A 12,247-nucleotide genomic window follows, 5' to 3' on the forward strand; every position below is an offset into this window, starting at 1 on the left:
CCCACCAGCTCCCTCAGCACCCAAGGGTGTAGCCCGTCCTGTCCCATGGACTTGTGACAGTCCAAATGGAGGAGGAGCTCTCTAACTGTCTCCACCTGAATCGCATAATATAATAGTAATGCATATTATATTAAAAGCCCTCTAAAGTGTGTGCCTCTGAACTAAAAGTGCTCATGAAAATAATCTATTACCTTAGCTCAGCACTGACTGATGAGAAAAGAGAGTAAAAGATGTAAAAGATGTAAAAGTGATGTAAAAGAGAGTGCAATGTAATGCCATTGATTCTTATGCATTATGTAAGTTCAATTGAAAAAAAAAAAAAGTTTTTTTTTTTTTTAAATACTCTCTCAATAAAGTATTATCCTTCACACACTGGAAGTTCCTATGAAAAGGAGTGGTTACAGGATATGTTCTCAATCTTTTAGGACTGAGACAGTCATGTCCTCTAAATTATACAGACTTCCATCCAAACAAGGAATGAACTGGGAACAAGTTGTTTGGAATGGGTCTGAACTGACAGTAAGATAAATAGGATTCAAAAATCTTTTTTTTGTGGGGGCACAGAATTTGTCAGATCACTGTGATCCTCTTCATTTTCAATGTTTAAGTGTTTGAAATCTGTAATTGAATTAAAAATAGACTGTTTCTAACAGACTTTTAAAACAGTAATGGGATTGCTATTCACTGCATGTACTGTGAACTTAGAAAAGTAACCTGGGAAGTGAAGTTGCAAGAATCAAGGATTATTACCTCATTATTATTATTATTATTATTAATGTAAATGACCTTGTGTCTAACAGTGGATGGCACTAATACATACTATGAACCCAAGCAGGGTACAGGAAGTGACTAAGTTCCATTATAGGGTTTCTTTTCGCATGGAATTAACTGGATAAGGCTTTTTCTAGTATTATCCTCCTCTAAAATAGCATGAGGGGTTTACAGTGATGCAACACAGACGGGGAGGAAACTGAGTATCTCCTGAATGCTAAGCGGAATGGAAGTCCCCTAGGCAACTACTCCTGAATCACTGATGGCTCTGTTATTAAAAGAACAAAGAAAGACGATGCAACGCAGGCATCAGTTACCAAATGAGTGAAAATGCCTCCTTCCAGCCTTCTTATGTCTGTACCTGTTGTATATTCTACTGAAGGCAATCCAGTTTGGTCTGATTTTAAATAAGTTTTCTTACCTTTGTTCTTTTGTCACTTTTAGAGTTTAGATATTTGTGTCTTAAGTTTAGCAGAGTGCTGAAAAGACTTTCTATTCTGAGCAAGTCTGAGACTATGTCAAGTAGCTTACTTGTTGCAGCTGGCTATTTGCCACTTGTTTGCTAGAGGTAAGAGATGACCTGATTTTTTCTCATGACTTTCCTTTTTTTTTTTTCTTCTAAATTTTGCTAGACAGTATTGTCTTGGTTGATTTTTTTTTTTTTTCAAACAATAATGATTCACTATGTTGTTTGGTTTTTTTTATCCTCCTATTCCATGAGTGTGTGATCTTTTTGTCCTTTTTAATATCTTCATCAGTGTCACTGACAGAGGGATCAAATGCACTCTCTGCAAACTTGCAGATGACACCAAGCTGTGTGTTGCAGTTTGCATGCCTGATGGACAGGATGCCTTAGGATGCAGAGAGAGCTAGTCAGGCTCCAGCAATGGGCCCAGGAGAGCCTCAAGAGATTCAAGAAAGCCAAGAGCAATGTCTTTCATCTGGATCATGGGCCATTATGAGTACAAGCTGGGGGATGAAAGGGTAGAGCACAGCAGTGCCAAAAAGGACCTGGGGACACTGGTGGATGGGAAGCTGGACATGAGCCAGCAATGTGCCCTCACAGTTCAGAAAGCCAACTTTATCCAGGGCTGCATCAAAAGAAGTATGGCCAGCAGAGCAAGGGAGGTGATCCCGCCCCTCCACTCTGTGCTGCTGAGGCCTCACCTGAAGTACTGTGTCCAGATGTAGAGTCCTCAGTACAGGAGAGACGTAGACATGTAGGAGTATGTTGAGGGGAGGGACATGCATCTACCCCATTGAATCCCTTGTGTACTAGGACAAGGGGAAATAGTTTCATGCTAGAAGAGGTGAGATTTAAACTGGATGGAAGAACTGAAACAAGGAAATAGAGTGAGAAGCTCTTTTTAATAGTCACACTGTGTCCTTTACAAACAATTCCGATAATAAAATATCACGTTACAATGTTTAAAAAAAAAAGAAAGAATTATTATCAAACTAAGAAGCAAACCTATCATGATAATATTTACATTGCTCAATAATAAAATCTTACACAGTAATTCACTCCTTCCCTCTCTAATCCCTGCAAACTTCTAAGAAGACTCTGTGGCAGGGACAAATAATGGCTATTCATTTTTTGAGCCATATTGCTCTGAAATCTGCTGGCTACAAACACCAGTGACTCACAGTCTTGTTTGTGCTTTACTGCATGCTGCTTGTTACTAGTATGTGACATTTTACACACGCACAAAAACCAAAAAGAATCTGCTTCTTGTTACGGTCTGTAGGTTGAAGTCATAAATCCTATAATACTGCCAAAAACATAGTGACTTTCCAACAGGCAAAGATGGGAAAAGAGCCCCATCTTTTCACTAGGTGCCGATGTCCCCTAAGTAATCAGTGACTCAGTTTAAAAGAAAGTGAGGGTGGATAGAAAAGCAAACTTCTCTTACTGTGAAATATCCAGTGACACTTTAAGGGAGTTACACAGCAGTCTATCAAAATATAGAGAGGAAAATAAATCAATTCTAACAAGTCCATAGATATCTGGTCCCACAAAATAATCCTGATCGATGCTCATAAAATTTTTAGTAGATTTCAACTGTGAGTAGCAGTAAATTGCTTTTGACATTACATTGTTTTATATATCATTCTTATTGGCTTAATGAAATATACATGTGTATGTTCTCCCTTGTCTACCCTTGACTCTTTCTAATGAGTTCTTTTTGTAGCCTTCATTTGCAGTAACAAATGACTTACACTTTTTATATTGAAGTTATATATTTATATTAAGACTGTATTTAAGCCAAAAGGAAAAAATATAACCCGTGTGATACCTACCATGAGTTAAACTTGGTATTAGATGTGCTCTAAGTATTAGCCATGTTCTAGGCTTCATACAGTGAGCACACTTGTCCTAATTCTGCTTTATGAAAAAATATCAGATGTCATAGCTAAAAAAAAATATTTTTATAGAAGATTTTATAAATATAATTGTTCTGATCAGTTTGGTAATTATTATTTAATAATAAGTGTATTAATATTTTTTAACCAACAAAACAATTGGAAAAAAAGAGCTTTTAATGAAGGAGATGGCTATATCTTAAATGTTGATTCCTAGTGAAATTTAAATCGCAGGTAAATTATTCAGTTCGCCCTGGGAATGGGATAATGCTGAGGTTTTTGAAACTGGGCAATATTTTATGACCAAAGAGCAGCTTTTCAGGATACCTTGATTGGTGTTTAACCAATTAATGGTGTGGATTCAGACCCTGATTTTAAAGTAATAGAGTCTGGAGGCAAAAGCTCATAGAACTGAATTAATTTATTTAAATTCTAATTGTATTATTAAATTTGGATAAGCTCATCATTACTCTGGAGTTAGTTCACTTCATCTACAACACTTTTTGCGTTGCTAAAGCACTCTTTTTGCCTCCAGTATCTGATACATAACTGTCACAATTGTCCAGACTTACATCCACTGCCAGAAAAACTCATCTGAAAATATTACTGATGTCACATTTTACAGCAAGCATACTTGCTGATTTATGAAAATTCTGATTTTTATTTCTTGTCTGTTTCTCTTGAATCTTAATAATTGACCTGACAATATATATCTCCACTTCTTCTTGTTTTATATACACCTTACCCATTGGTCAATGGTTTTGTCTGAGATAATTTTCTTCATATGGATCTATGTTGTGAATTTGTGATGAAAACAGTGCTGACAAAACACTGAGGTTCAGTTGCTGCAGAGCAGTGGCTACACAGTGCCAAGGACTTTTCAGCTCCTCACACTGCCCTGCCAACTGAGGCTGTGCATGCACAAAGAGCTGGGAGAGGACAGAGCCAGGACAGCTGACACAGACTGGCCAAAGCTGTATTTGGTACCTTGTGATGTTATCAGCAATAAAAGCTGTATGAAAAGAAGTAGAAAGGAGTGGGGGGTGGAGGAGATGTATGGATATGATGTTGTTTGTTTGTGTATCTTCATAAGTAACCACTGTGTGTTAAGAGCTCAGCTTTCTGAAAGCATCTGAACATCTGCCTGCCAGTAGGAAATATCAAATGAATTCCTTGTTTTGCTTTGTTTGTGCATACAGCTTTTGCTTTACCTACTAAACCGTTTTTTATCTCAGCCCATGAGTTTTCTCACTTTTACCCTTCCAATTCTCTTCCCCATCCCACTGGAGGGAAGGAGTGAGTGGCAATGTGCTGCTTATCTTCCTGCCAGGGATAAATCACAAGAGCTGTCATCCTCTGATGTTGTTCCTTCCAGTATTTGGATGCTCAGTTACAATGTGCTGTGGACTCTCACCTTTCTTCTTCACAGACTCTAACTTTCTGACCTTGAAAAAGTCTTATTGTTTTGACAGGAATTTATTGTATTCCCTTCTTCCCTGTCCTGTCCTAGTAGTGTCTCTGAATCTGCTCCTGATCTGCTCTCACCAGGTGTTCAGCCCTCCAAAATTGTAAGATCTCTCTTCTTTTTTTTGGTGAGGTTAGCCACATGCACTTCTCCACTTTCATTTGCACTCTGTACCTTTGTTTAAAAATAGAACTGTCTTTTTCCATTTCTCTTTTATAGGGAGCATCACTTTTTGAAATCATTCGATTTCATACAATTCAGTTGCCAGCACCCAAGTGAACTAAAAAGATGTTTAATTTATTATGGACTTCAAAACCAATTATTGCTCACAAAGTGAAGTTTTCCTTTCTTTGTTTTATTATTTATTTCCCAATGTAGTACCTTTCTGCATGACTTCAAACTATAGTGCAGGTTGAACTGCTTCATCTTCCCCATCAGGGTTTCTTTCCTATCTTAGTAATAAGTGGTGACTAGGCTTGCTTAGGTTGTGGTTTTATGTCACTCCAGACCAAAAGAACTGCTGCTTGCCTTTAAGGCAACAATCTCTCCATCATTCCTTGATTTAGCTCATGCACTTTGAGGCTACTACTATGGATAAAAGCAAATGGAACCTTTTTTCTTTTTTTTTTTTTTTCCCCACATTTAGTTAGTTTTCAGCTGTATCAGTTTTCTAACATAGATTGCAGTAGAGCTGCAGAAATCCAGACAGTCACAGCATGGGAAAGAAAACACAAGCCTGGGAAGAGGAAGAATCAGCAGCAAATTTAAGCTGATGGCCTAATCTTCTTGCATGAGATCTACTTTGTCTTCACCTGCAATAGCCTTTTTATAATAAATCAGCCTAGATCCACAGATAATGCTGAGCTTCTAAACACAGTTTCCTCTACACTGCAGGAATGCTATGGGTCAAAGTTTGTTGACATGAAATGCCAGACTCCCTGCTGATTTAAATGGAATAAAGATTTCACTTTGACAACACAGAAGCCAGTGTAGTCCCTGTTGGTTGCTATGTGCAACCATACATTTCAATCTGCTCAGACTGCTTAACGGGGGAGAAGATCCCAAAGATAGAATTCATTGGAACATGTAGAAAATTATGTAATATTTGTATACTATGAACAATGGGCAAATAGGATGGTCCCACTGTTAAAATACTGATCTTTAGGCTTCAATTTAGACTTTGGGTAGACAGATTGTTTCAACTCTGATTCCAATTTTGTTAGTATGTCTGCACTGCAGAGTTCAATAGAAATTACCGCACAGCCCTGTAATGCAAACAGCTTAGCAGGTGTACTATGGAGCTCCCCAGGTACCACCTCCAAGTTTACTCTCCTTCATAAATGCCTCATGAGTTCCTAAATACAGACAGAAGTATTCACAGAAGAGTAAATTAACTTGAACCCAACTGAAAAATTCCTGCCTCTGGGAAACTTTGGATTAAGTAACACCCAACTTCAGCCAGTTCTGTGGGCACTGTAAGCGTTAGAGTACTGAGTGCTCGGGCTCATTTAAAAGATAAACAAATTGTTGTTATGTTCAAAACTCCTATGGGGCACAGTGTTTCAGCACATTTTAACTCCACCATATTAAAGATTCCTTTACTCTGAAAGGAACATTTTTTTCCTTCATATTTATATTGTCTGGTTTCAAAAAGCCTAATAATTCTTTTCTTGAAGGATGGTACTGTAATGCTGTTGTCTTTATCAACAGTCACAGCCCCCATTGCAAAGGCCACCGTATAGAGAAAGAAAGCACCTTGAAATTATCTATTGATGCTGAAATTCCTCTTACCTGAAAGTGGGCTTTTAATTTGAAATCCAAACATACTACCACAAAGTTTGTAAAGGTACAGGAGTAGAAATGAAGGCTTCATATATATGTTTGAAAATAAAAACCCCAAACTCTTCTTGCTCTTTCTTTGTTTCTAGCTGAAAAATATAGGTACTTATCCACTGAAAACTAGATCTTAATAAATTCATAGCTGGAAAACCATTCTCCTTTTTTTTTCTTTGGAAAATGCATTCAGACTGAGACCACCAGGCATCACTGGATATAGTTTTGAAAATAACCCTGGATTTCTGACTCTATTTTGGAAATAACTATGTCCCTTCTCAACAGGTAGTGTGCTATTTCTTGTTCTTGGTGAATCTGTTTTGCAGATAGTCTTGCCTTCACCTACTAACCAAGACAATTTTAAATCTCAGTCCGAAGGATCTCCATACATTCACTTCTTTATTTTGTATGCAGAAAAATACACTAATATTTACTGGTATTTATTTGACAGAAGCAAGGATGTGAATGTCTTATTAGTAAGCTGATAGGAACCAGACACAAATACATGAAGATAATAACATATTTGGAGATACTAATTCCTCCAGCTTAATTTCTGTAAGCATAGACCATTGCTTTTAACGATGGTTTTGGGAAGATTTTGTTATTAGCTTCTCTAGTTTTCTTTGTCTCAGTCCTGAGAAAGAATAACACCTTCTCAGCACATGCAGGCAGCTTCCTACAAATCCTTGTGGCTGAAAGGAAAGAACTGGGAAGATCAAACGGTGAATATGGCACACACATACAGTTAAATCTAACATGCAATGGAGAGAAAAATGCTGTTGTGAAACAAAGGCAATACATAACATGGCAGTCACCAGATCAAATATCCAGAGAAAGAATGGTTATGTAAGAACAAAGGGAAAGTAACAAAATGATTCGTTCAGTGAATGAGGAACAGGAGGAAATATGAAGAATAAAAGATGGCTTTCCTGACTGTCAGTTACCGCTTTGAAATTTTCCTCGGATCCCAAGCATCCATACAGACTGGAAGGAGTGGTCCTTGAGAGCAGCCCTGCAGAAAAGGACCTGGGGGTCCTGATGGATGAAAAGCTTAACATGAGCCAGCAATGTACTCTTGCAGCTCAAAAAGCAAATGGTATCCTGGGCTCCATCACAAGAGGGGTGGCCAGCAGGGACAGGGAGGTGATTGTCCCCCTCTACTCTGCTCTTGTGAGGCCCCATCTGGAGTACTGTGTCCAGGTCTGGAGCCCCCAGTACAAGAAAGACAGGGAGCTGTTGGAGAGGGTTCAGAGGAGGGTCACGAAGATGATCAGGGGACTGGAGCACCTCCCCTGCGAAGATAGGCTGAGGGAGCTGGGCTTGTTTGGCCTGGAGAAGAGAAGGCTGCGGGGTGACCTCATTACAGTCTTTTAATACCTAAAGAGAGCCTACAAACAGGAGGGGAATCAACTCTTTGAAAGGGTAGATAACTGCAAGACGAGGGGAAATGGTTTTAAGTTGAGGGAGGGCAGATTTAGGTTGGATGTCAGGGGGAAGTTCTTTACAGAGAGAGTGGTGAGGTGCTGGAACAGGTTGCCCAGAAAGGTTGTGGATGCCTCTTCCCTAGAGGTGTTCAAGGGCAGATTGGATGGGGCTCCGAGCAGCCTGGTCTAGTATTAAATGGTGGCCCTGCATGTGGCAGGATGTTGGAGATTCATGATCCTTGAGGTCCATTCCAACCCTGGCCATTCTGTGATTCTGTGATTCTGTGATAATTAAGAGATTGCTCAGAATAGGAAGATTTGGATTTGGGCTTTCATAGAATAAAAATAGTACTTGACCCTTTCCCAAACTCTATAAATAACTCCAGAAAGCACAATGACAAGATTTTGGAAGTGACATAAAATAAGAACTTGTTGAGAGCTATAAGAACAAAGCAGCAAAGTTTTTGCTCTATTTTTTTCTTTGAGTGCAGAATCACAATATAAACAGAGGGATTTAATTCCTTGGTGACAGTTACTCTATAATACTTCCATTCTAAGCAGGTCCACTAATTGTCGTAACATGAGATTTTAGTTCATTAATGATTGTTCACTGTTAATGTTAGTTCAGTGACCTTAAGCAGCTTGAGCTGAAGATATTTATAGTCTGGCACTGCCTGAAGTCTTGAATGTTGAATGGGAACACTGTAAGTGCTTCCTTCAGTTGTTCATTTCTGACTATCAGCTCAGACTGTTGGCACTCCGTCTTGGCTGGCCTATTTTGTCTTGTGTGCACTAATGTTGACAGCATATTTAAAATGACATTAGTAAGCATGGCCTGATGACAGTACAGAGCTACATCATCCTAGGCCAGTTTCCAGTACAAGAATTTTAAAGCATTGCAGAAGAGGCAAGCACAGGGCAGTAGCAATTTAAGCAGTTCTAGAGACCCTAATGGAATCTGGTGAATAAAAAACAAATAGAAAGGTGCATCTAAATAATTTCTCTGCCACGCAGGACTAAGGCAAGTCACTGCTCTTCAGAGAAAGGAACTAAAGAAATTGTTCTTACTGCTTGGATTAGTTCAATTCAGAATCTTTTTGTTTGTTTGTTTGTTTGTTTTGTTAGGTTTTTAGGCTTTTTGTTTTCTGTTGTTTGTTTGTTTGTCTGTTGTATTGTTTCGTTTCTTATTACTGTTTTCAGCTCTATAGCCTGACCAAATGTCAGAGAAAGAATTATGGATTAACAGAGTCAGCTGAAGTGGCTTGTTTAAAACCATGTTCTTTTGTGTTTCAACATCTTCAAGAATGTAGACTTTAAATGAGATTAATCACTACTAATTTTGGGCAAATACATTGTAAAAAATCTGCATTTATACTGGTTGTCTTGTTATTTTTTAGAGTCCAGTTAGAGAAATGCTGTATGTGAAAGGCAGTTCTTGCCATCTGAAAACAGATAGCTAAGTCAGTTAACTTCTGCTATAGAAGTAAATATTTTATTTTGTTAATTAGAAAGAGAGTAAATGGAGACAGTCTAGATGTCTCTTCTGCATATATCTGTATCAGATTTATGGTTTTAGTAGCAGGAGGCCTGCAAATGTTGCCTCTGTGAGAAGAGATCAGGAGGTGCTCCTGCACCAGAACAAATGGACATACTTGGATGGAACCTGCAGCCTGTGGAAGACCCATGCTGGAGCAGTTTGTTTCTGAAGAATGGACCCCATTATATAAACTCATGCTGAATCAGATCTCAAAGAAATGCAGACCTTGAGAAAGATCCACATTGCAGCAGTTTGTGAAAGACTTTAGGGCTGTGGAAGAGACTCCATGCTCGAGAAGGGGAGTATGGGGAGGAAAGAGTACGAGAGGCAAACTGTTGTAAACATACAGTAACCCCTACTCCCCATTTCCCCAGCCACTGCTTAGAGTTGAGATTGGAGTTGAGCCTCAGAAGGATGGTAGAGTGAGTGAATACGTTTTTAGTTTTTTGACTGTTTCTCATTATTCTACTCTAATTTTAACTGAAAATAAATTAAATTAATCTTCCCCAAGTTTAGCCTGTTTTGCTTGTGGTGATTACAAAATTACCAGCCTTATTATTCATGAGTAATCTTCCTGTCTTCATCTTGATCCATGAGCTTATTTGTCGTATTGTTTACCCCATACCTGGCTGCTAGCCAAGATTAACTTGGCCTAGGTTTATGTGAGAAAGGCAAGGGCTAGATGAGAAGAAAATCCCTCAATGTTCACAATTTCTTTTGTTTTGTTATATGTATATATTTAACCAGGGGACAGATGTACAGATCTCTGACTGGCTTCATGGCCAGGCTCAGAGTCATAGTGAATGGAGTTGAATACAGTTGGCATCGGGTCACCAGTGTTGTTCCTCAGAATTGGTATCAGTTTTCTTTAACATTTTCATCAGTAATTTAGATGAGGGGATTGAGTGGACCTTCAGTAAATCAGTAAATTTGCAGATGACTCTAAATTGAGTGGGAACATTCATCTACCTGAGGGTAGGAAGGTTCTATAGAGGGATCTGAATTGGCTGGATCGATGTCCTGTTGTATGGTTGTCAACAAGATCACGTACAAGGTTCTGCGCTTGAATCAGCACAACCCCATGTACTGTTATGGGCTTGGAGCAGTGTGGCTGGACATTGGCTTGGCAGAGAAGGACCTAGGGGTGTTGGTCAACAGTAGGTTGAACATGAGCATGTAGTGAGCTCAGATGGCCAAGAAAACCAATGGCATCCTGGCTTGTATCAGAAATAGGCCAGTAGGACTAGGGGAGAGATTGTCTCTTTCAATACAGCGCTGGAAAGACCATGCCCTGAGTACTGAGTTCAGTTTTGGGCCTCTCACTACAAGAAGGATGCTGAGTTGCTCGAGAAGAGCGAGAAAGATGGTGAAGTGACAAGAAAGCAAGAGTTATGAGGAGTGACTGAAAGAATTGGAGTTATTTACTATGGAGGAAAGTGAGAGTGACCTCTTTTCTCTTTACAACTACATGTAAGGAGGATGTTATGAGGTGAGTGTTGGTCTCTTTTCTCAAGTGACAAGTGAAGGATGTGAGGAAAAGGCTTCAAGCTGCACCAGGAGAGGTATAGACCTGCTGAAAGGAAGAATTTCTTTATGGAGAGGATGGTCAAGCATTGGAATGTGCTGCCCAGGGAAGTGGAATAGTCCCCTTTCCTGGAGATATATGGTAAGAGATATATGGCTGTGGCATTAACCATCATGGTTTAATGATCGAATTCAGTAGGAAGTTTGATGGTTGTACTTGATGTTGGAGGACTTCTCCATTCTAGATGATTCTATGAGTCTATGATGTCTATAAAATGAGTCTATGAATCTATAAAAGAATAGAAAGATGTGGTTAGACACTGAAAAAAAAAGTATGGTTCTGGAATCATATGTGAAAACAAATGTCAGTCCCCACTATAGTGGGATATTAAACTTTCACATAAGGAGATTCTCATGTTTGAAGAGAACATGTATCAGAGAATCTCAGAGATGATGTTAGGAGTTAAATAATAGGTCAGGCAATTGTCAAGTCTTCCTTAAGCTGCTCAGGAAAAGATAGTTTTAGAATTTTGCAGAGTGCTCAGTGTTCATTATTTTCTCATTGACTTTCCACACCCATTTGGGGTATTTAGATTCATTTTTTAGGAGTACTAAGCACTTGTACAAGATTACTGCTCTTCTGGGGCTAATGAATCTAAATATCATAGTCTCTCTGAAAAAATGTGCTGCGGTAGAAGTCTGTCATCTGCTTCCATGAGCCTCTGTCTCCCCTAGAATGCAGTGCAAGCTCAGAATAGGCACACAGGAGCTCTGCAGGTTTCATCCTACCTGCTCAGGCTGCATTGTTTCTCTCATGCATGGATAGAAACTGTTATGTGAAAATGCCCCTTGACTATCCCACAGCATTTTGGTGAATAGTCCTGTTTTTTTGAGTGGAATGTTTAAGAAGCCCTATAGCAAAGAAACAGAGACTGTAGGAAATAGGGGAATAATTTTTGTTTCACAAGTGTATGACCAGAAATGTCTCTTGTTATTGTAGTCAGTGTCCATGAGAAATTTGTTCCTCACCTGTTTTGTTTTTCTAGAAGTGGAAAAAATTTTTCCTTTTTTATTTTACTTTCCAGTTTAGCCTTGAGCCATCCAAACAGAGTTAGCCATGCAAACTATGATTCCTATTCTATTATATAAACCAGGCTCATTCATTATATAATTTATTTATAGCCACAGGAGATGAATTTTTCTGTACAAAATCTATTATAACTTTAATTTAGTCATAAAAACAGAATGAAAAAAAATGCTACAAAAGCCTCTCCTGCTTTCTTCTGGATTGCAAAAAGATGGAATATTAATGATCTTCCTAGATGAGAG

Source organism: Meleagris gallopavo, chromosome Z (assembly GCF_905368555.1).
Source record: "Meleagris gallopavo chromosome Z, MGAL_WU_HG_1.1, whole genome shotgun sequence".
Classification (NCBI taxonomy): Eukaryota; Metazoa; Chordata; class Aves; order Galliformes; family Phasianidae; genus Meleagris; species Meleagris gallopavo.